The following is a 24,986-nucleotide window of genomic DNA, read 5'->3' on the forward strand; positions in this document are numbered from 1 at the left end:
ATAGACCTCTCGACAGAGAAACTGAGACATGTAAAAGGGTGGAAACGACTCAGTGGTGACGGACTCTGGAGTCCTGCCGACAAGCAGCAGATGTCAATCTACCACACAAAAACCCTAGACCACAGCTCAGGTGCTCCTTTTAAGAAATAAAAAGATGTATGAAACAATCTAAGAATGAGGAGAAAACAAGGAGAATGACCCCCTTTTCAGTACTCCATAGGTTTTATGGCACCTCTACTTGCCAAAGTTTATGTAAAATGAAAATAGTAAGATCTTTGCACACATTTACATTAAGGAAAAAGAGCCCTAAGGTGGACCTGCAAACTATAGAGTTCCTAAGTCCTCTTTTTCTCTGTCCTTTTCTGCCTGCTCTAAATCTGCTGTTATTTTTCTATTAAGATAAAACCACTGTTTAGATCCAACAAGTTCTTTTTGCAAGCCAGTAAATTTGTATTTATCTCATAACTAAAAGCTCTGAAATAAAAGCTGCAGGATGTGTGTGTGTGTATTTAAAAGGCCTTAATAATTTCTTTTTTTTTTTTTTTTTGAGGCAGAGTCTCGCTCTGTCACCCAGGTTAGAGGGCAGTGGCACCATCTCGGCTCACTGCATGCTCCACCTCCTGGGTTCACACCATTCTCCTGCCTCAGCCTCCCGAGTAGCTGGGACTACAGGCGCCTGCCACCATGCCCGGCTAATTTTTTTTGTACTTTTAGTAGAGACGGGGTTTCACCATGTTAGCCAGGCTGGTCTTAATCTCCTGACCTCATGATCCACCTGCCTTGGCCTCCCGAAGTCCTGGGATTACAGGTGAGCCGCCGCGCCCAGCCCTATAATTTCTATAATCCAAATTTTTCTCTCTGCACCTTATAATGTAAATTTTACTATTTGACTTCCCTTAAGATGCAAATTTAAGGCTATTTAGCTGACAACTGCCCGGGGTTGTAAAACAGGTTACCATGAATCTGAAAGTCTAAGATAGGAAAAAAAAAAAAAAAAGAGTACCCTCCCCCGCCCCCCGCCCCCATGTAAATTTTACTATTTGACTTCCCTTAAGATGCAAATTTAAGACTATTTAGCTGACAACTGCCCGGGGTTGTAAAACAGGTTACCATGAATCTGAAAGTCTAAGATAGGAAAAAAAAAAAAAAAAAAAAAAAAGAGTACCCTCCCCCGCCCCCCACCCCCACCACCTGCCCCTGCCCCTGCCCCCACCCCCTCTGTGGCCCAGGCTGGAGCGCAGTGGCGCAATCATGGCTCACTGCAACCTCTGCCTCCCAGGTTTAAGAAATTCTCTGGGCCGGGCGCGGTGGCTCACGCTTGTAATCCCAGCACTTTGGGAGGCCGAGGCGGGCGGATCACGAGGTCAGGAGATCGAGACCACGGTGAAACCCCGTCTCTACTAAAAAATACAAAAAATTAGCTGGGCGCGGTGGCGGGCGCCTGTAGTCCCAGCTACTCGGAGGCTGAGGCAGGAGAATGGCGTGAACCCGGGAAGCGGAGCTTGCAGTGAGCCGAGACTGCGCCACTGCACTCCAGCCTGGGCGACAGAGCAAGACTCCGACCCAAAAAAAAATAATAATAATAATTATTCTCGCTGCACTGTATGCAAATAATTAGGCCAAGTGTAATGAAGCAAACCAGTTCTACCATGATTTATCTTTAGTAAAAATGGGAAACCGGAGAGAGAGAAAAATTGTGTTTCAAAACAATAGTACACCTGTTGTTAGATTCTAGTCTTGCCTAATGTTATTTCAATTTTTATTATTTTTCTACAGTTTGAACCAAATTCTAATTTCTCTTGGCTACAAGTCTTCAAAATAATATTTTCAGGTTTTTTCTTTCTTTTTTTTTCTATTTTGCCTAATTTGGAGTCACTGAAAACTCAGCGGTGCTTTCTTAAAGCCCTGTGAACTGAAGCTAGACAACTTAAACTTCAGAAGAAAATAACAGCAACCTATTTACATACATAAGCCACTTTCATACCTGCCTACGTATGAACTTCAGAGTAATGTGGCCTATCTCAGTTTTTCCAGGATTGTTCTTTTGTTTGCTGTTGTTTTTCTCCCTTCCTCCCCGCATTTTCTCTTTATAGGAAATGAGACTTCACAACCTGCTAAAAATGAGCTTTTGAGGCCTACCCATCTAGGAATAAACTGTCCTTGCCATGAGAGATCAGATGAAACCTGAGACCAGAGACTCATTTTCTTCTAAAATACTTTCTCCAAAAGATTTTGAAAAAGAAAAGGGGGAAAATGTGAAAGGAAAATATCTTGGCCCCCTCAAGCTGGGAACCACTCAGGGCAAATCTGTCTCCCATTCTCTTCAAAGTCATCCCTCTGCTCACAGAGCTAGATGCATATTCTGATTGCCTCCTTTGGAAAAACTGATCAGAAACTCAAAAGAATCTCCCATAGACCTGTGACTTGGAAACCTGGGGGGCGGGGGAGGTGGCAGGGGTTGCTTTGAGTTGTCCCCGCCTTTCTGGACACAACTAATGTACTACTTACATATATTGATTGATGTCTCATGTCTCCCTAAAATGTATGAAACCATGCCTGTGCCCCAACCACCTTGGACACATGTCATCAGGACTTCCTGAGGCTGTGTCACGGGCACGTCCTCAACCTTGGCAAAATAAATTTTCTAAATTAACTGAGACTCGTGCAGATTTTCTGGGTTCACTCCATGTACAAGCTGCTTAAAGTCTCCTTGGGGAATGGAACCTTGTTTTACGAGGAGTCAAGCATTCATTTCAACCCTGCTGCACTAGATTAGAGCCATTTGCCTAAAGTGCCACTCTCTTGTGTGTGCCCATGCACAAAGGACTGCCTAGGTTCTGTTGGGTGTTTTGTTTTGCCTGTGCAATGCCCACACCTGTAACCCCATCTCCACCCTCTTTGACACCTGAGGAAACAAAGCCATTTCCAGTGTCCTCTCTTAAACCTGTCTGACAAAGATGGGTTTTTCATCAGACAGGTTCCTCCTCAGACAGGTTCTTCCAGCTCAGGACCTTAGGTAGAGCACCCAGTTGCACTTCTTGCTTTCAGATGCAATGACACTGAGATTCATAAAATAAACCTTTATTTATTTTGAATGTTTAAGTTGCTTTCATTTTTCTATATGCACCGCATAGGAAAAAAAAGTAGACTATCCAGATAAGCAAGAAGAATCCAAGCTATCACAGAAGCCCAGCCCACTTAACATTACTGCTAACTTTTTGGCATCCATCCAAGCCTTCTTCCTATGCTAATATTTTATCAGAATCAAAATTAGGATCATCCAGTTGACAGCATTATAACTTTTTTTTTTAATTTAGCAAGAATAGCCAGGCGCGGTGGCTCATGCCTGTAATCCCAGCACTTTGGGAGGCCAAGGTGGGCGGATCACGAGGTCAGGAGATCAAGACCATCCTGGCTAATGTAGTAAAACCCCGTCTCTACTAAAAATTAAAAAAAAAATCAGCTGGGTGTAGTGGCACACACCTGTAGTCCCAGCTACTTGGGAGGGCGAGGCAGGAGAATCGCTTGAACCCGGGAGGCACAGGTCGCAGTGAGCCAAGATCGCGCCACTGCACTCCAGCTTGGGCGATAGAGCGAGACTCAGTCTCAAAAAAAAACACAAAAAAATTTAGTAAGAATATCCAGCAGACACCTTAGTCAGATATATTTTGACACCATGACTTTCAGTGGCACCTAGCATTTATGAATTCAGTTTGCAGTGTTACTGAAGCCCCAGTCACTTTCTGTCACAGTGCTGTTTTCTTCAACACCAGAAACATAATGCTGAGTGGATGAATGGTGGGTGGCAGAGTGTTTTGAAGCAGGTGACAAATAGCTGTGCATCTCTCTGCCAGGACAAGAGACTGCCTCACTCTGTCCCTCTAAACAGGACACATTCTTTTTAAAAAAAAGAAGCGGCCAGAGGCTCACACCTGTAATCCCAGCACTTTGGGAGGCCAAGGCAGGCGGATCACGAAGTCAGGAGATCGAGACCATCCTGGCTAACACGGTGAAACCCCATCTCTACTAAAAATACAAAAATTTAGCCGGGCGTTGTGGCAGGCTACTGTAGTCCCAGCTACTCAGGAGGCTGAGGCAGGAGAACGGTGTGAACCCAGGAGGCAGAGCCTGCAGTGAGCCGAGATAGTGCCACTGCACTCCAGCCTGGGCGACAGAGTGAGACTCCGTCTCAAAAAAAAAAAAATCAATCAAAAATAAATAAAATTTGAAAAATTAAAAAAAATAAGCCACCAGAACAAGCCACAGATACTAAGTGCTCAGCAGTAGTCCATCAGACACATTTACCTTGTGGTAATCTGCTGTTCCAAATGTCTAAAAGTGCATTTTAACATGACTGAAATCACACTACAATAACTATTAATATTTTATAAACTGTCTTTTTCCATAAACCAAGAAGACCTTTCCCTGGCAGTAAACATAACTTCAAAGGCTCATTTTTTAAAAATGGCACAAAATTAATAGAATATTGATACTGTTGAAGCAGAGTAATGGGTACATGAAGGTTCATTGAACTATTCTCTGTTGTGCCTGTTTGAAATTTCCCACAATAATTTTTTTTTCTTTTTAAGAGGGAGTCTCACTCTGTCGCCCAGGCTGGAGTGCAGTGGTGCGATCTCAGCTCACTGCAAGCTCTGCCTCCTGGGTTCACACCATTCTCCTGCCTCAGCCTCCCAAGTAGCGGGGACTACAGGTGCCGGCCACCACAGCTGGCTAAGTTTTTGTATTTTTTAGTAGAGACGGGGTTTCACCTTGTTAGCTAGGATGGTCTCGATCTCCTGACCTCGTGATCCACCCGACTTGGCCTCCCGAAGTGCTGGGATTACAGGTGTGAGCCACCGCGCCCACCATAATTTTTTAATAGGATATAGTTTGCTTTTACATTGCATCTTTTGTTTTCTGAGACCACACCCCAGGGTCAGGGAGATTAAGGAATCCTCAAATTCAGTAGTTGAGTAGCAGTATTCTCCTCCAAGCTGTCACTTGGAGGAGAAAACCAATCACAAGAAATGGAGCTGGCGTTTCTCACTCTAGAAAAACTATTGTACAATCAGCAGGGCAGGGCGAAGAGAGGACACAGAGGTGGAGCTAGTTATTCTGCGTAGCTGCCCAGGTCTTTTCCTGGCAGGACCCACAGTTGCTCACTTTGTTCTGCCTCCTGAGCCAGCCCAGGCTTCAGATGCCATGACCTGTCATTAGCACCTGAGCCCTCTGGAAGGAGCTACCCTCTGCACCCACTGGAGGCAGGCCATGGGTGACCCAAGGATGCTCGGGAATGGGGATCAGGTGGAAAAGACGTTCCCAGGGAACACTTTTCACCTCCTGCTACCTAAGGCACTCTTTGCCTCCAGTGACTCTGTGGTTACAAAGCTAACCCAGACATGCTGAGTGAGGGAGGGGTGCTTGCAAACAAGACTGGGCTGAGGAGTGGGTCTGGAGATGAATTAAGCAAACATGCACCCTGTTCTAGGCACAGGGGTCTTTCTGGCTGTGATTCTGCTGAACTGATTTGATATAGGACAGGCTGGCAAAGGTGAAGAAAAAGAAGATTGATAATTTACATAGAGAACTAAACCTCTGGCCATATAGGTTTCTCTTTCTCTCTCTCTTCCCCGCCACCCCCCTCCCCTGCCCGTCACTTGCTTGCTTGCACAGTATTCAAAAATCAAAATGACAAACTTATTATATTGGATTTAAAACCAGAGTTAATACCTGCTAACTGTTAAAAATTGGGAGCTATTTCGCCTGTATTTTGGGCTTGTTTAAAAGCATCTGGAGATCTGCCTTCCAACCTGCTGGCTGTAGGGGCCGACCAGGACATCACCCCTGCTTCCTCCCTGTCCACCCCTTCATCCCTCAGGCCTGGCCCTGGGAATCTGAGCTCAGGGCCATTGGTTATAGACCCACAGAATGTCAGTGGATCATTTAGCCCAAAGATTTCCAAACTGGGGGTTTCAACCCATTGGTGGCTCTTGAAATCACTTTAGTGGGTTTCAACCCGTACTTTATTTTTAATGACTTGCCTTGTCTCAGATGAGACTTTGGACTGTGGACTTTTGAGTTAATGCTGAAATGAGTTAGGACTTTGGGGGACTATTGGGAAGGGATGATTGGTTTTGAAATGTGAGGACATGACGAGACCTGGCAGGGGCCAGGGGCAGAATGATATGGTTTGGCTCTGTGTCCCCACCCAAATCTCATGTTGAATTGTACTCCCATAATTCCCAAGTGTTATGGGAGGAATGCGGTGGGACATAATTGAACCATGGGGGCAGTTCCCCCATACTGTTCTCATGGTAGTGAATAAGTCTCAGGAGATCTGATGGTTGTATCAGGGGTTTCCGCTTTTACATCTTCCTCATTCTCTCTTTGCCTGCTGCCATCCATGTAAGATGAGACTTGCTCCTCCTTGCCTTCCACCATGATTGTGAGGCTTTCCCAGTGATGTGGAACTGTAAGTCCAATTAAACCTCTTTCTTTTGTAAATTGCCTAGTCTCAGGTATGTCTTTATCAGCAGTGTGGAAACAGACTAATATAGAATGAAACAAATAATAAAATGGCCAGAAAAGGCCGGGCACAATGGCTCATACCTGTAATTCCAGCACTTTGGGAGGCCAAGGTGGGCAGATCACTTGAGGCCAGTAGTTTGAGACCAGTCTGGGCAACATGAGACCCCTTGTCGCTATAAAAAATAGAAAAAAATTAGCCAGGCGTGGTGGTGGCACCTGTAGTCCCACCTACTCAGGAGGCTGAGGTGGAAGGATCACTTGAGACCAGGAGGTTGAAAATCAGTGAGGTATAATTGTTCAACTGCATTCCAGCCTGGGCAACAGAGCAAGGCTCTGTCTCAAAAGAAAAAAAAAAAGGCCAGAAAATAAATAGACAGTGAAGTTTTTCTTGTATTAAACTTTGTATAAACAACCATCCAAGGCTGGGTGCAGTAATCCTAGCACTTTGGGAGGCCAAGGCTGGCAGATCACCTGAGGTCAGGAGTTTGAGACCAGCCTGGCCAACATGGTGAAACTCCGTCTCTACTAAAAATACAAAATTAGCCAGGTATGGTGGCGCGTGCCTGTAATCCCAGCTACTTGGGAGGCTGAGGCAGGAGAATTGCTTGAACCTAGGAAGTGGAGGTTGCAGTGAGCCAAGATCATGCCATTGCACTCCAGCCTGGGCGACAAGAGCAAAACTCCATCTAAAAAGAAAAAACAATCATCCAAGCACAATTCAAAATAAAACATAAAATAAATATTACAATACAGAAATAAATGAGTTAAGTATTTGTTAATTACATTAATTTTTTTGTTTTTTTTTATTTTGTTTTTTTACAAAAGAGTGGAAAACAGCAAGTCCTGGTGGTTCACGCCTGTAATCTCAGCACTTTGGGAGGCTGAGGCAGGAGGACTGCTTGAGCCCAGGAGTTTGAGACCAGCCTCGGCAACATGGTGAGACCCCCATTTCTACAAAAAATACAAAAATTAGCCGGGCATGATGGCATGCACCTGTAGTCTCAGCTACTCAGGTGGCTGAGACACGAGAATTGCTTGAATCCAGAGGGTGGAGATTGCAGTGAGCCAAGAGCACGCCAATACACTCCAGCCTGGGAGACAGAGCAAGACTCCGTCTCAAATAAATAAATAAATAAGAGATAACTAATAAAAATGAGCTAGTCTGAAGCTTACCTATATTTTATTAAAATTCAACGGTAATGGCAGCAATTGCTTAGAACTTAGCCTGACAATGGAGTTCTTCCAGGGAGAAGTCCTTTATCACTGCCATTGTTCAGAATTGCCAGCACATGGTGTTGCTAAAAGGCAGGGTAACTTTTAGTCAGTTTTGTTATTTTTTGTGAATTCCCTGCAGACAGTGCACTCTCTGATTGCCTACTGACCCACAAGTCATGCAGCTATCAAGGCCTGTGGGGATCAGTCCAGGTCTTGCAACTTCAAGGCTAGTGCCTGCTTTGTCCTAGGTCAGCCATGGAGTTTGACCTGCGTAGACCCCTCTCAGGTCAAAACCTCATGACTAGAAAGAGGAAAGAGGCTGGAGTTGACTTTACCCAGGCATCTGCATCTTCTGCTTGTCCACCTTCACACAAAGGTCATTGCTTCCCCTCCTCTTTGGCAGACTCAACACCTTTTCCTTCTTGTACGTTTCTGCTGCGAGGAAGGGTGGTCTGACTCACTCCCCAAACCGCTGCCCCTTCCCCTGTGCCCTTGCCCTCTCTCTGCCTCTTTCCCTTTCTGCAGCTCCAGGAGGAACTTCCTACCATCCTTGGTTCCCTTTATTCTCACATGCTCGTAAAACCAGAATAATGAGGTTCATGAGGAGGATGCAAAGGACTACCATGCCCGGCACATAATAGGGACTCAGCAAATGATTGGTTACCACCCAGGGGATAGCCACGCAGTGCCTACTGTATACCAAGCACTTCTTGGTCCTTCATGCTTCCCTGGCCACCTGCTTTGGCCGTCCTCATCCCAGGGTAGAGTGGGGTCAGTTGAGATGCACTGCCCCTTATGGAGGTTTTTCTGGGCAACTAAGGGAGAAAGGGGTTTCCAGGACAGCAGTGACAGCCAGACACTGCCTCTTCTCAGGAGACTGTCAGACCAGCTCCTCAAAGGAATCCACCAGTGTAGTAGAAGAGACTAATAAACAGGCACTCATGTTTCCAGTTTTATGATCTAATGTCAATAAAATCCATAAGCATCTGTTGAGATAATTAATACAGGCAGATTTATTGAGCATCTACTATGTGCAAGTCACACTCTAGAGACCACTTTTTCAGACTGGCCCCTTCAGTTCCTTTCCTAAGAGAAACCTGTTGCCCTCCCCTCTTATCTACCCAGTGCCCACAGGGCATCGTGGGCAGATCCAGACAACAGTGAGGTGCTCTGCCTCTCAGACCTGTACGCAGGAAGGGGTCAGAGGCCACCTCTCTCTAAACTTCAGGGAGTGTCACCCCCTGTAAATACCCAGCACACGGTTCTCAACTGGACCTGTATGTATGGATCTCCTAAGAGCTGCAGGCCTCCATCCAGCTTTCAACTATGAACATTTCCCAACACCCTGAAGAGCTGAAAGAACAGTACAATAAACATGCTCCACTTAGATTCAGCAATTGTTACCAATTTGGCACGTTAGCTTTAATGACTGTGTATGTATGTGCACGTGTGTGTTTGGCTAAACGGTTTAAAAGTCAGTCGCATAATCATGACACTTCACCCCTCAACACTTTAGTATATGTCTCCCAAATATAAAGACACTCTCATACCTAACCACAACACCATTATCACACCCAAGAAAATTAACAATGATTCTTTCACGTCCCATCATATCATATGCATATTCAAATTTCCCATATTGTCATATTCAAATTTTCCAAAAAATGCCTTCAAGAATTGCTTTTCCCCCAATGCAGGAGCCAGTTGAGTTGCACACACTACATTTGTTTGTTTGTGTCTCTTTAGGTGCTACCTGTTAGCTGCTTCCTTGGAGAATGAGCAGGATCCAAGGGCTTCCAGTCCCGCCGCCATCACGCCCCTTCCCTCTCCACACACCCCAGTATGCTTTCTTATTTGTTTTGGCTGCTGTTAATTTCTAAAATATTAAACAGGGCTAGGCACTGTGGCTTACGCCTGTAATCCCAGCACTTTGGGAGCCTGAGGCAGGTGGATCACTTGAGGTCAGGAGTTCAGGACCAGCCTGGCCAACATGGTGAAGTCCTGTCCCTACTAAAAATACAAAAATTAGTGGGGCATGGTGGTGCACGCCTGTAATCCCAGCTATTCAGAAGGCTGAGGCAGGAGAATCACTTGAGGTGGAGGTTGCAGTGAGCCAAGATCACATCACTGCACTCCAGCCTGGGCAACAAAGTGAGACTCCATCTCAAAAAATGAAATAAAATAAGCCAGGCATGGTGGTTCATGCCTGTAATCTGAGCACTTTAGGAGGTTGAGGTGTGCGATCACCTAAAGTCGGGAGTTCAAGACCAGCCTGGCCAACATGGTGAAACCCCGTCTCTACTAAAAATACAAAAATTAGCCGGGCGTGGTGGCAGGCTCCTGTAATCTCAGCTACTCAGGAGGCTGAGGTAGGAGAATCACTTGAACCCAGGAGACAGAGGTTGCAGTGAGCCAAGATCACACCATTGCACTCCAGCCTGGGAGACAGCACGAGACTCTGTCTCAAAAAATAAATAAAAATTAAAATAAATAAATAAATATAAATAAAATAAAATATTAAATGTATTGATATTTAAATGAATGCCAAAATCTCTTTCCAAAAGTAAATAATAAAATCTGGAGATATTCTAAGATTTTCCATTTTCTCTCTAGGTGATCTAGTTCTCAACTACCTTCTCCTACTAAACAGCAATGTGACCTTGGCAAGTCCTTGGTGACATTCAGTAAATACTGGATGGATGGATGGATGGATGGATAGATGGATGGATGCATGGACCAAAGCATTTGTCTGTTTCATCACTCTGGATTGATTATCTCTGTAAAAACAAGCAAGTCAGGCCTGGCGCGGTGGCTCACGCCTGTAATTCCAGCACTTTGGGAGGCCAAGGCGGCCAGATCACGAGTTCAGGAGTTCAAGACCAGCCTGGCCAACATGGTGAAACCCTGTCTCTACTAAAAACACAAAAAATTAACTGGGCATGGTGGCAGGCGCCTATAATCCCAGGTACTCAGGAGGCTGAGGCAAGAGAATCCAGGAGGCGGAGGTTGCAGTTAGCCGAGATCACACCAGGGTGCTCCAGCCCTGGGCAACAGAGTGAGACTCTGTCTAAAAAAAAAAAAAAAAAAAAAAAAAAAAAAAAAAAAAAAACAAGCAAGTCAGAAGCTCCAGTTCAGATCTCACGTTCTGCTGTTATAAGGTTCTGGTCCTGGTACACACACACACACACACACACACACACGGTATTGGCTATGGACCTCTCATCTTTCATCGAAAATCCCCCATTCCTTCTTTTTCTTGCTGGAATCTTGTGTTCTTGACCAAGTAGTTGGGTAGACTGAACTCTGAACTGTGTGCTTACTGCACCACCTGGTGAAAGAGTTGCAGTATCTGCAGTTTTTATCTCCTCCAAGGAGTGGATGAGGGCCACAGATGTCAGAAAGCTCTCCCCGTATTCTGAAATAAGTGCTGTGCTTCGCTACCAGACCTCTTTTCAGTGCCTGACCATTTTATGAACCCAAACCTGTTTCTAACCTTCACCAGCATTTTGATTTTAATTTGAAAGAGGACCATGTGCCTGAGCATCAAACCATTCAAATGGAGCAAATAAGAACAGAGCTTGGCGTGAAAATGAAAGAAAGACATGAAAAATCCATTTGGCACATGTTTATGATAGGAGCACAGGGCAAGCAACAACTGACAAACTTCAGGGAGAAATAGGTAAGTCAACAATTGAAGTTTGAAATATTACCAGACTCCTCTATGGTCAAGCAGAGGTGTTAAAAATAGGGTCAATATACTTAATAAGATTGAGCTATTAGCTCTATATAGCACTTTATACCTGGGGATAAAGAATATGCATTCTTTTTGAGATATTCAACATTTAAAACAATTTGGTAAACTATAATGGAAGCCTTTACAAATTCCAAAGGATCCTTATTATTCAGACTATATTATTTGGTAATAATGCGATATAATTAGAAATTTATAACAAAAGTCAATTTTTTTTAAAATTTCAGGGCAGACAGGCCAATGTCTATAAATTTTGGAGGAGGAGAGAAATAATGAATAACTTCAATTTTTTTAAGAAAGAGTTGGGTGATGTAGGGGCAGAAAGGGGATGATCTCTTTTCTCCCCATTATAAAGAATCACAGAAGGCCGGGCACAGTGGCTCACGCCTGTAATCCCAGCACTTTGGGAGGCCGAGGTGGGTGGATCACCTGAGGTTGGGAGTTGGAGACCAGCCTGACCAACATGGAGAAACCCTGTCTCTACTAAAAATACAAAATTAGCCGGGCGTGGTGGCGCATGCCTGTAATCCCACCTACTTGGGAGGCTGTGGCAGAAGAATCGCTTGAACCAGGGAGGCAGAGGTTGCAGTGAGCCGAGATCACACCATTGCACTCCAGCCTGGGCAACAAGAGTGAAACTCAGTCTCAAAAAAAAAAAAAAAAAAAAAAGAAGAATCACAGGAGACGCTCCTATAATGAAAGACAGATTAACAACAGAAAACACATGCATGGGAGTCTACAAAATATGAAAAACTCAAGGATAGGGCCAAAGGACTGACACTTAAATACCCTCTTCATTAGGGAGAGGGAAGTGAGGAGTTTAAGAATAAATGATTTTCAGGGGAAATGAATGGACCTGGAAAACAGATATTAACTTGTAAATAATTCTCTTCGGAATTTGAATGCACACAAGAGGCAGATATCATCTTGTGAAAAAAGCTGGGCGTAGTGGCTCAAGCCTGTAATCCCAGCACTTTGGGAGGTTGAGGCGGGAGGATTGCGTGAGTCCAGGAGTTCGAGAATAGCCTGGGCAACATGGGGAGACCCCGTCTCCAAAAAATATCAAAAAATTAGGCATGGTGGCACACTCTTATAGTCCCAGCTACTCAGGAAGCTGAGGCAGGAGGCTCACTTGAGCCTGGGAGGTTGAGGCTGCATGAGTGATGTTTGGCCACTTTACTCCAGCCTGGGTGACAGAGTGAGACCTTGTCTCAAAAAATAAATTAAATAAATAAATGTCTTGGGAAAAAGTTCATCCAGGTGTGGTTTCCATTCTTCAGTCTTACTTTTCTGAGATAATGAGATTTCAGGGAGAGGACGGAAGGCAACTGTGGTCCTATTTGAGGGTCTGGTTTCTAGGTAGATAAGAGAACTTCATTAAAAAAAATTTTCGGCCGGGGGCGGTGGCTCAAGCCTGTAATCCCAGCACTTTGGGAGGCTGAGGCGGGCGGATCACAAGGTCAGGAGATCGAGACCATCTTGGCTAACATGGTGAAACCCCATCTCTACTAAAAATACAAAAAATTAGCCGGGCGTGGTGGCGGGCGCCTGTAGTCCCAGCTACTCGGGAGGCTGAGGCAGGAGAATGGCGTGAACCCGGGAGGCGGAGCTTGCAGTGAGCCGAGAGCGTGCCACTGCACTCCAGCCTGGGCAACAGAGCAAGACTCCGTCTCAAAAAAAAAAAAAAAAAAAAAAAATTTCGTTTTCTTTTGTCAACTCCCAACCACCTGGAAACTTCAGAAAATAGCCTCATTCTGTGCTTTGAGAGAAACACAGAATTCAGAAACAAGAGTTGGGGGAAGGTCAAAGAGATCATGAGCCTGCTTCTTTAGTCCAGCATGTCAAAGAACCATTGGGATATCAGTTTCTGAGTCCCAACATTGACTTCCAAAAGAATAGAAATACAATCTTATGGATTTTGTCCAATGGAAAAATAGAAATTGTAGAAAGTTGATAACATCTTTAATCCAAAAGAAGATAGGAAAAAGTAAAAAGAAGAAAATAAAGAGCTCATACAAAATAAGATGGTAGATCCAAATGTATTCATAACTATAAGAAAGATAAACATATTTGTCAGAGGCGCTCAAACCAGAATGACTTCATCTTGAATAGGGGCTGAGTAAAATAAGGCTGAGACCTACTGGACTGCATCCCCAGACGGTTAGGCATTCTAAGTCACAGGATGAGATAGGAGGTCACAAGATATAGGTCACAAAGACCACACTGATAAAACAGGATGCAGTAAAGAAGCCGGCTAAACCAGCTACTCAGGAGGCTGAGGCAGGAGAATCGCTTGAACCCGGGAGGCAGAGGTTGCAGTGAGCCGAGATCAGGCCATTGCACTTCAGCCTGGGCAACAAGAGTGAAACTCCATCTCAAAAAAAAAAAAAAAAAAAAAAAAAAAGAAGCCGGCTAAAACCCACCAAAACCAAGATGATGATGAAGGTGACCTCTGGTCATCCTCATTGCTCATTATACGTTAATTATAATGCATTGCCATGTTAAAAAGACACTCCCACTAACGCCATGACCATTTACAAATGCCATGGCAATGTCCAGAAGTTACCCTATATGGTCTAAAAGGAAGAGGAACCCTCAGTTCCAGGAATTCCCACCCTTTCCTGGAAATCTTGTTTGGCATATAATCAAGAAATAACTATAAATATACTCAGTCGAGCAGCCCATGCCACTGCTCTGTCTATACAGTAGCCGTTCTTTTATTCCTTTACATTCTTCATAAACTTACTTTCACTTTACTCTGTGGACTGGCCCTGAATTCTTTCTTGCAGGAGATCCAAGAATCCTCTCTTGGGGTCTGGATTGGGAGCCAATAACATATTTAACTCAGATATTAAAGGACAGAACGTATCAGATCAGATCACAGTTCTACACTGTCTCAAAAAATAATAATAATTTTTATTTATAAGGTAGGATATTCTATGGACCTCTGTTTCATGGATCTCTGCCTGTTGCACCGTCTCCACCCCTGGTAATTATGACAACTAGCGCATGCTTTAAAACCTTCTCGGGTGCCCACCTACAAGATACTTCGAACCAAGAGAATGGCTCTCGAAGCCCTTCACCATAGAGCCACAGTCTCCAGGTCTGGACCATCTGACAGCACCTTTCCCCCACAACCTCCCTTCCAACCATACCTGGCTCCCAAACTCCCCAACCTCACGGCCCCACTCACAACTGGGCATTGCCCACCTGTTAGCTCTGCCTAGAAGGCCTCTCCCCTTGGCCCATCTCTTCTGCCTGGCAACCAAACTACTATTGGTTCAAGACCCAGCTCCAACAGCACTTGCTCTGTAAAGCCCTAGCCAACTGCTCTGCACCCCCTTCCCCGCTGTGTGGTCTCCCTGCATCATTCCTGCAGCCCTTCTTTTCTCTCTCCTGCCCTTCCTCCATCCTTCCTTCCTAATTCAATGAAATACAGGGCCTCTGGGCCGGCCCTGCTAGGCACTGAGGAGTCAAGGTTGAAGGCGGACATAGATCGGTGATGACACTATTAGTGCCAGTCGTGAGAACCTCAAGGACAGAGCAGCTCCGTGTGCCTAGCCCTCAGCACCAGCCTGGCACCTTACAGGTGCTCAGGGGACATCTGTTGAGCGAAAAGATTCTGTGGAGGGTATCCTAACCTCTGGTTCCTGTGAATGTGATCTTATGTGGAAATAGGATGTGATCAGGTTAAGATGAATCCTACTGGATTGGGTGGGCTCTAATCCTATAACCCGTGTTCTTATAGGAGGGAGATGTGAGCCTGGACATACAGGAAGACAGAGACTGGAGTGAGGCATCTGTAAGCAAACCCACAACAAGAATTGCGGGCAGCCGCCAAAAGCCAGAAAGAGGCCAGGAAAGACTCTCTAGAGCCTGCGGAGGGGGCACGGCCCTGCCCACGCCTTCGTTTCAGACTTCTGGCCTCCAGAACTGTGAGAGAAGACACCTCTGCTGCCTTAAGCCACCCAGTTAGTGGTAATTTGTTACGGCAGCTCTAGGAAACAGAATACAGAGACCAAGCAGGAGTCAGTTTCTCATAGACTCCTAGGTCGCATCCCTCACCCGCTGGAGGCCCTGGCTGTCACACCCCCGACTCCCCGCTGACGCCCGCTTTGCATAACCTGGAAGCTAACTCGTTCACCCCACGCCCAAGCGTCCCCTCCAGCCACAGAGGGCCGCCTCCTCATTCGACACTAGATGGCGCCAGCGGGCCGAGCCGGCCCGGCTTCGTGGGCTCCTGGTGGGTGGGGTGAGTCGCCCGCGGGCCGAGACCCCAAATCCAAGGTGAAGATCAGACATCCAACTTCTTCGAGTTCTTCCCAGAGAAAGTGGCTTTTTTTCCGATCAGAGGGAGGAAATCGGACCCTCTGCCCTGGCCCTGCCCCTGCCCGCCCGGCGCGCCCTTGCGGCCTCAGGTCTGAGCTGCCGGTGGTGCTTCCTCCGGCCTCTGCTGCAGGCCCGGGCGCTGCTGAGCCTGCGTGGGGGCGCGCACGCGGACCGCGAGGTGGCGAGCAACCTGGTCTGCGCAGGCAGAAGGATGTGCCCTCGTGCTGTGGGCTGAGCCGAAGCTGGGGCTTTCCAGGCGTGAGGACGGCTGCCTGCCAAAGGGCATGGCAGCGGGGAAGGAAGACGGGGTGGATCCACTCCTCTTCGTGGACCCTGTATTTTCTTCTTTTTTTTTTAATTTTAAAGTTTTGCATCATTAGTTTTGTTCTGGTTTGTTTTTTGTTTGCTTCTTTTGAGACAGGGTGTCACTCTGGCGCCAAGGCTGGAGTGCAGTGGCGTGAACACTGCTCTGTGCAGCCTCGATCTCCTGGGCTCAGGTGATCCTCCCACCGCAGCCTCCATACTCCATCCCAGAAATGAAAAACTAGGCCTGCAACAGACCTGGCAGAGCCGTGGGCATGGTGCCCCCAAGCTCTGGCCATGGAGAAAAATGAGAGGGGTTTAAATTACTGCCTCTCACAGATGGGCTATACTCTGGTCCTTCAAGTTCCCTTACCTCTTCCTGTGGGATATACACCACTTCCATTTCACCCCAGAAGCAATTTCCTGAAACAGGCTTTGGTCCTCCCCTCTGAACAAGTGTGATGGACCCTGCTCCGCACCCTGGTCGCAGTCCACAGACCCATGCGCCCCAGCCCTCTGCACAGGTTCCCTGCACACTCTTCCAAATCAAAGCAATTTGTTCATTTCTCTGTCCTTCCCGCCTTTCTTCTCCTTGCTAGGCATAGACATAAGTAGCCTTTTTGACTCCTTTGTCTGTTTCCCATTCCTTTCCATACAGTCAGCCACAAAGCTCAAGACCCCTTTGCCTGAATGATTTCCCCAAATACATGAGCAATTCTGTCAATTCTTCCTAGCTATGTCAAGCCCACCTTCTGCTCTCATCATCTGAGGGCTAATGAGCATCTTTTACCAGATGCCTACAGTGGTCTTTCCAGTTGGTGTCCACTCCAATCCATTGTCCATTAAGTTCTTTCCCGATATGTTACACTGAGAGCACACCATTCTTCTCTTCTGTATCCTTCAATGGCTCCCATTTGCCTACGGAATCACATCCATATCCTTAGTATGGCATTCAAAGTCCTGCCCCACTGGATGCTTTCTTTCCTTTCTTACTAGTTCCCTCACCAGCCCCCTCCATGCTGGCTGCCTGCCCATTCTCTGGATGTGTTCTTTGTTTTGAGACAGTCTCACTCCGTCACCCAGGCTGGAATGCAGTGGCGCCATCTCAGCTCACTGTAACCTCCACCTCCCGGATTCAAGTGATTCTTCTGCCTCAGCCTCCCGAGTAGCTGAGACTACAGGCATGAGCCATCATGCTGGGCTAATTTTTGTATTTTTAGTAGAGACGGGGTTTCATCATGTTGGCTAGGCTGGTCTCAAACTTCTGACCTCAAGTGATCCACCCACCTCAGCCTCCCAAAGTGCTGGGATTACAGGCACGAGCCACTGCACCTGGCCTGGATGTGTTCTTGTTGTGGGAAGAAGCCCTGATCCAACTCCCACTTCTGAGACTGAATGAATGAGTTTGCTAGGGCTGCCTTTACAATCTTCCATAGACTGGACAGCCTGAACAGTCCATAGACTATTGTTTAAACAACAGAAATTTATGTTCTTACATTCTGGAGGCTGGAAGTCCAATATCAGGATGTCAGCAAGTTTGGTTCATCCCCAGGCCTGTGAGGGCAAAATTTGTTCCAAAACTCTCCTTGGCTTATACAAGGCTGTCTTCTCCCTGTGTCTTCACATCTTCTTCCATTTCCTCTTCTTGTAGAGACACCAGTTATATTGCATTAGGGCCATCATAGTGACCTTATTTTAACTTAATTACCTCTCTAAAGACCCTGTCTCCAAATATGATCACATTCTGAGGGACTGAGACTTAGGATTTCAACACTCCAACATATGAACGGAGGGAAGGGGGCACAATTCTGTCCATAATACTGAAAATCCCAACAAATAATTTTATTTTTCTGGGTTAAGTAGATGAAAATAACAGGCAATGAGAATTGTTTATTGTTCTTAAGCAAGGCCGTGCAGGGAGCTGTGTGACCTGTCCCAGAAGGCAGATTACTAATTTGTAACAAGAGATCAGATAAATTTTTTAAATTTCTTGTTAATTTATTCCTTCTATTCCTTCTGTGTCTAGGTAGCATGCCATTTTGTTTTTTGTTTTGTTTTGTTTTGTTTTGTTTTGAGACAGGATCTCTCTCACCCAGACTGAAGTGCAGTGGCGTAAACACAGATCGCTGCAGCCTCAACCTCCTGGGCTCAAGCAATTCTTCCACCTCAGCCTCCCAAGTAGCTGGGACCACAGGTGTGCACCACCATGCCCAGCTAATTTTTTAAATTTTTGGTAGAGACGAGGGTCTCAACATGTTGCCCAGGCTGGTCTTGAATTCCTGGGTTCAAGAGATCCTCCTGCCTCAGCCTCCCAAGGTGTTGGGATTACAGGCATAAGCCACTGTGCCCAGCGCATTTCACTTTTTAATATAGAATTTTAGTTTAATTAATTTATTAAACAGGTAATACATGCACTTGCTTCAAAATTCTGAAGTACAAAAGGGTGTAGAAGATTCTTCCTCCCATGTCACTCTCCCAAGCACCAGAACCTCTCTCCAGAGTCACCCAGTGCTCTCAATGTCTGGGGTGTATTTACAGAGATCCTCTGTGCATACAAAAGCAAGCACATTGACACTGCTTATCTCTTTTTGTACACAAATGATTGCATTTCTATACTTGGCCTATTCTATACTTGACCTATTTCTTCTAATCCTCCATACTTGGCCTTTTTCATACAATGTATTCTGCAAATTGGTGCCAGGCTGTATTATTCTTTTTTTTTTTTCTGTATGCATTTTATGTTTGGATATATCGTATGTATTTAACCAGCCCATGTTGGTGATTATTTAGGTTATTTTCAAATCTTTGCTCTATTAAACCATTGCATTGAGTAACTTACACACATATGAGCAAAGATATCTCTAGGAAAAATTCCTGCAAGTAGAATGCTATGGTTTGAATGTATGCGTCCCTCCAAAATTTATATGTTGGAACTTAAACCCCAAGATGATGGTATTAAAAGGTGAGGCCTTTGGAAGGTGATTAGGTCATGAGAGTTCCACCCTGGATTCATGCCCTTATGAAAGTGCTGGAGGGCACTAGCCAGGCCTCTTCGGGCCCTTCCATCTCTTCTCCCACATGAGGATGTAGGAATCATCCCTTTTGCCCTTCCACCATGAGAGGATGCAGCCAGAAAGTGCCATCTTGGAAGCAGAGAGCAGCCCTCACCAGACACCAAATCTGCAGGTTCCCTGCTATTTGACTTCCCAGCCTCCAGCACGGTGATAACTTTCTATTGTTTATAAATTACTTAGTCTAAGGTATTGGGTTATAGCAACAGGAACAAACTAAGTCATACAATTTCCAGGGTGAAAGAATTTCATATCATTTCAAAGAGTGCATTATCTACATAATGTTGTTTAGAAACAATCACAAATTTACAGATCATTTCCTGAAGCATTTGAGAGTGCTTTTCCCAATCCCCTCCCAATACTTTAATGTGTGTTTCCCACTGGCAAGGATATTCTCCTACATAACCACAACTGTCAAATCAAGAAGTTAACATTGAGACATTGCTACCATTGAATCCTCAGACCCTATCTGCGTTTTGCCCCAGTAACATCTTTTATGGCAAAAGGACCCAGTTCAGAATCATATGTTAATTTCTTTTTATTCATGTCTCTTAGTCTCCTTCAGTCTGCAACAGTTCCTCAGATTTTCCCTTGATTTTCATGACCTTGACATTTTCAAGATTACAGGCCAGTTATTTTGTGAAATATCACTCACTTTGGGTCTGTCTCATTTTCTTTTCCATTATTTTTATTTATTTATTTATTTATTTATTTATTTATTTATTTATTTATTTATTTTTTTGAGACGGAGTCTCGCTCTGTCGCCCAGGCTGGAGTGCAGTGGCGCAATCTTGGCTCACTGCAACCTCTGCCTCCTGGGTTCACGCCATTCTCCTGCCTCAGCCTCTCCGAGTAGCTGGGACTACAGGCGCCCGCCACCATGCCCGGCTAATTTTTTTTGTATATTTAGTAGAGACAGGGTTTCACCGTGGTCTCTATCTCCTGACCTCGTGATCCGCCTGCCTCGGCCTCCCAAAGTGCTGGGATTACAAGCGTGAGCCACCGCGCCCGGCATTCTTTTCCATTATTAGTGTAGGTTGCATTCTGTAGGAATATCATGGAAGTGATGCTGTGTTCACTTGGTGCCTCCTGTCAGGTGGTACACGATTTTGATTTGTCCCAGTGATGAAAGCAATGTCTGCTGGGCGTCTCCACTGTAAAATTTATCCTATGGATTCATGGTTTTCTGTTTTATTCAATGGATTATAATCCATTATAATCATTATTTATTCTGATGCTCAAAATGTCCCTGATGTGGCCAGTAGAAGCCCCTTCAGTGGGAGTCTTTCGGGCATGTATGTATCATTCTTTGAGCACTTTCTTGCTTTCTGATACAATATGTTCCAGGCTCATCTCGCAGTCTTCCTGCCTCAGCTCTGGAATCAGCCATTTCTCCAAGAAGCCTGGGTCCTTTTCAAGGACAATATTAATTAATTAATTAATTTACTTATTCATTTTTTGAGACGAGCCTCTGTCGCCCAGGTTGGAGTGCAGTGGCACCACCTCAGCTCACTGCAACCTCCACATCCCAGGTTCAAGTGATTCTCTTGCCTCAGCCTCCCAGGTAGCTGGGATTACAGGCAAGTGCCACCACTCTCAAGTAATTTTTTTTTTTTTTTTTTTTTTTGTATTTTTAGTAGAGATGAGGTTTCACCATGTTGGCCAGGCTGGTCTCAAACTCCTGACCTCAAGTGATCCACCCGCCTCGGCCTCCCAAAGTGTTGGGATTATAGGCGTGAGCCACTGCACCTGGCTGAAAATACTATTTTAAAGCAAAGATCTGAATGGCAGGTGTACTCACTGCTGTTGGGGTGTAACTGCTAGCAAGTCCTCTGGGAAGAGCTGGGGAAGGAATTTCTGTGTGTGTGTGCATGAGTGTGACAGTGTGTATACCAGCAAACCCACAGTACTTCTATATTTATTTCTATATCAATTATGTATATAGAAAGCCATAAGTTCACATCAATATCTCCAATTCCAATCTGGCATTGTAGGGTTCATTCTGTTTGTTTTGGTTGGGGTCGTTCCCTCTTTCTGAATATGTAACTCTCTTGTCTGCCCTCACTTACTGTCTTTAGGACTGAATGAGTTCAGTAAGGGAGGAAGATAAGGAACTACATTGTAATTTTTTTTTTTTTTTTGAGACTGAGTCTCTCTCTGTCGCCCAGGCTGGAATGCAGTAGCGCGATCTCGACTCACTGCAACCTCCACCTCCCAAGTTCAAGCGATTCTCCTGCCTCAGCCACCCGAGTAGCTGGGATTACAGGCATGCGCCACTACACCTGGCCAATCTTTTTTATTTTTAGTAGAGACGGGGTTTCACCATGTTGGCCAGGCTGGTCTCAAACTCCTGACCTCAGGTGATCTGCCCGTCTTGGCCTCCCAAAGTGCTGGGATTACAGGCATGAGCTACTGCGCCTGGCCCTACGTTGTAATTTTGATGGTTGTTGCCAAATTGCCCTCCATAGACAACGTGCCAATTTACACTCCTACTAGATACCTTTAAGCCTTTTCTTTTCCCAACCTGAGGTGAAACATTATTATTTCTGATGTTTTAATATGTATTACTCTTATTATAAAATAGCTCGATTTTTTTGAATGTTTCTAACAAAAAATAGAAAAAGTTAACAAGGAGAGAATGTTGTAAATGGGTGTAACTTCTGTCTCTCATTTTCTATCCTATGGAAAACAATAAAAAGGGTCAAAACATGTCTGCATTGGAATAGCTGCCTGGCTGTTGCTGGCAGGAACTTAGTTATGAGTTGTGGGTGTCCTTCTGTTGTCCACCTGGAAGAACAAGTGCATTGGTGCTGTCCTGGAGACTTGAATGGCTCACGTGATTTCTCCAAACGCCTCCTGCAGTCAGCCGGCAGGAGCTGGCTCATGGTAACCAAAGAGTCAGCTATGCTCAGCGCTCTCTTATTGTGGGGCATAGACTCCAGGACAAGAAGACTTTGGACACTTTGTTTGGGTGCCCTGGAATTTCCTTCTTGTGATTAAAATAATTAAAATGTAGTAGTCTAACTCAGAGAAGAAAGGCATCCCCAGATCTTAAGACAATTATATGTTAGGTTAAAATTGCCCATATCTGAACTTTTTTTTTTTTAACCTGCAAAAATGACAGTTTCTTTTTTTTTTTTTTTTTTTTTTTGAGACGGAGTGTCGCTCTTTCACCCAGGCTGGAGTGCAGTGGCGCAATCTCGGCTCACTGCAGGCTCCAACCCCCGGGGTTCACGCCATTCTCCTGCCTCAGCCTCCCGTGTGGCTGGGACTACAGGCGCCCGCCACCTTGCCCGGCTAATTTTTTGTATTTTTAGTAGAGACGGGGTTTCACTGTGTTAGCCAGGATGGTCTCGATCTCCTGACCTCGTGATCCGCCCGTCTCGGCCTCCCAAAGTGCTGGGATTACAGGCGTGAGCCACCGCGCCCGGGCAAAAATGACAGTTTCATGTGGTTCATGTTTTAGATGTTGGTACATCTGGCCGGGCGCAGTGGCTCATACCTGTAATCCCGGCACTGTGGGGGGCCAAGGTGGGCAGATAGCTTAGGCTCAGGAGTTCAAGACCAGCCTGGGCAACATGGTGAGTGAAATCCCATCTCTACCAAAAAAACCACAGAAAATTAGCTGGGCGTCGTGGTGGGTGCCTGTGGTCCCAGCTACTCAGGAGGCCGAAGCACGAGAATTCCTTGAACCTGGGAGGCAGAGGTTACAGTGAGCCGAGATCGCGCCACTGCACTCCAGCCTGGCAACACAACAAGACACTGTCTTAAAAAAAAAAGATGTTTGTACATTTGCTTCTATGGGTCTCTACAGCCTGAAAAGTCCTCTTCTTCCCATTCCACAACCCCTCATTTACTTACTTCTCTATGAATAATATCAAAACACAACAATTTAGACCCAATGCGAGTGGCACCTTTCTGGGGAATCTTTGTTCATACCCTAAAGAAATTAGCTCCTTTCTCTTCACTCCCAAGCACTTTTCTGGTGTATCATTATAGGTTTGTTTTTAGCTTGTTTCAATTTTAAGTTGTGCCTTAAGTTTTAGATAGCTGTTTAATCTCTTTCTCCCCTATTGGTCTACAAACTCTTTGAGGGCAAAGACTGACTCTTGTTCATCCCTATGTTCCTAGAATCTAACACTAGGCTTTGTGTAAAGTCCTCAAAATGAATGAATAAATAAATAAAAGTTTGTTGAATGAATTAGCAAACGAGTCAATGAATGAGGATTGCAGCAGGAATGGGGAATGGCCATCCCAGAGAGAGGCTACAGCACCAAAAGTCCCTAAAAGTCTCTGGAGCCCAGCTGCTCAAGGCCCTCAAGAGGCCAACCCCAGAAGCCAGGGCCGCCCCCACGCTGGGGGCATTTGTGTTGAGCCATAGTCTTGTCGCATACCCCAGTCCCTTCAGACGCTGAGCCCTGCTGACACGCTTCATCTGCAATAGGCTGCCTTTGCTGCAGGCAGGGCTACTTACTCCCCCAGAAAACTCTGCTGTGGGGAAGTCCATGCTTGCCAAAACCTCTGCAGGAAGAACCATAGAATCATCTACTCCCCCAGGTTCAGAACAGTGTACACTGTCCCAGACAGCCTGCCCGGGACATTCCTAGCTTGTGAAATTTCCTTTTCTAGGGGCACTGGAGCGTCACAGGAAATGCCGAGCAGCTGTTCGCCTCTTGGGTGTGGGATTGGATGGTCCCCAAGCCCGGTAATGCTCCTTCATCACCAGGCAGCTTGGAGGATGAACTTAGGCTCAACTTGCGAATGTGTCATGTCTCACCCCAGGTTCACAGCAGATGAAATTCCCTTTTCAGTAACAGAAAGTGAAAAGCCTGGCAAGTGCCCCCAGCTCTAGTCCCAAGGAGAAGCAGGAAGACCTGAGAATACAGAGCATTCTCCTCACCTTTCAGAAGCAAGGCCAGGGAGGAGACAGGGGCTGCCTGGGTCTCCTGGCTTTGCCTGATCTTTCCAGGGACCCAGAACCCATCCTGACTGCTGAGACTGCTGAGCATCTGGGACTGCATTTTTCTAAATGGCTTGGTGTCCTGGTTTTGGACATTGCTGAGAGAGATTCTTGGGCAGGGTAGTAGGTGTGAAGGGATCAGGTGATCAAGAACCCAGGGAGAAAAGCTGGGGAGTAGAAGAGGTGAGCAAGTGAGCAGTGTGAGGTGAAGAGGACAGGAGTGGCACACCTGAGTTCAAACCCCAGCTCAGCTGAGGATTCATGACCTATGTGGTCTTGGACTGTACTTGAATCTCTCTGAGCCTTACTGTCCTCACCTGTAAAAAGGGTAATGACATCTGTCTTGCAAGACTGGCTGAGTTGCTTAAAATAACACCTTTTTTTGTTTGTTTGTTTGTTTTGGAGACAGGGTCTCACTCTGTTGCCCAGGCTGGAGTGCAGCGAAGCAATCATAGCTCACTGCAGCCTCAACCTCCTGGGCTCAAGCAGTCCTCCCACCTCAGCCTCCTGAGTACCTGGGACTACAGGTGCAAACCACCTCACCCAGCTAATTTTTTAAAATTTTTGTAGAGATAGGATCTTGCTCTGTTTCCCAGGCTGGTCTCAAACTCCTGGCCTCAAGTGATCCCTCCCACCTCGACCTCCCAAAGTGCTCGGATTGCAGGCATGAGCCATTTCTCCCGGCCGAAAATAGTATCTTTAAAGCACCTTACCCAGTCCTGGGAACCTATTAGGTGCTCAGCAAACATCAAGGAAGGTTGGGGAAAGGGAAGCTGTGTGGTATATGTCCTATGGAGCTGACACTCCCCCACATGCTCCCCACCAGACC

General features: G+C 45.8%; 1 protein-coding gene across 2 annotated transcripts in view; it reads right to left on the reverse strand.

The window, feature by feature from the left end:
* Positions 1–24,986, reverse strand: part of SRSF5 (serine and arginine rich splicing factor 5) — a 71,790-nt gene that overhangs the window by 46,577 nt on the left and 227 nt on the right. For both annotated transcript variants that reach the window (XM_055289006.2, XM_055289003.2), the window contains exon 2: positions 6,610–6,701. The gene's annotated coding sequence lies outside the window, so the exon portion shown is untranslated. The remainder of the gene's footprint in view (positions 1–6,609; positions 6,702–24,986) is intronic.

Source organism: Symphalangus syndactylus, chromosome 8 (assembly GCF_028878055.3).
Source record: "Symphalangus syndactylus isolate Jambi chromosome 8, NHGRI_mSymSyn1-v2.1_pri, whole genome shotgun sequence".
Classification (NCBI taxonomy): Eukaryota; Metazoa; Chordata; class Mammalia; order Primates; family Hylobatidae; genus Symphalangus; species Symphalangus syndactylus.